This window comes from Otolemur garnettii, unplaced genomic scaffold (genome assembly GCF_000181295.1).
Source record: "Otolemur garnettii isolate 467f Iridium unplaced genomic scaffold, OtoGar3 scaffold00138, whole genome shotgun sequence".
NCBI lineage: Eukaryota > Metazoa > Chordata > Mammalia > Primates > Galagidae > Otolemur > Otolemur garnettii.
Window position 1 is genome coordinate 2,728,416 of NW_003852533.1, and position 356 is coordinate 2,728,771.

General features: G+C 49.2%; 1 protein-coding gene across 2 annotated transcripts in view; it reads left to right on the forward strand.

The window, feature by feature from the left end:
* Positions 1 to 356, forward strand: part of TBK1 (TANK binding kinase 1) — a 49,415-nt gene that overhangs the window by 6,360 nt on the left and 42,699 nt on the right. The window lies entirely within an intron of this gene.

Consider the following 356-nt stretch of genomic DNA (forward strand, 5'->3'; position numbering starts at 1 on the left):
GTCCCCCTGGGTAGAGTGCGGTGGCATCACAGCTCACAGCAACCTCCAACTCCTGGGCTCAAGCAAGTCTCCTGCCTCAGCCTCCCAAGTTACTGGGACCACAGGCGCCCACCACAAGGCCTAGCTATTTTTTTTTTCCAGTTGCAACCATCATTGTTGTTTGGTGGGCCCGGGCTGGATTCAAACCTGCCACCTTAGGTGTATGTGGCTGGCACCTTAGCCACTTGAGCCACAGGCGCCGAGCTGATTGATTCATTTTTAACTTTTGAAGAAAGTCAGATATCCAACTATAAATTCCCTATGCCTAAAAGATGCTTGGTGTTATTGTTATAGCTCGTGCTAATGGTACGTTTTTT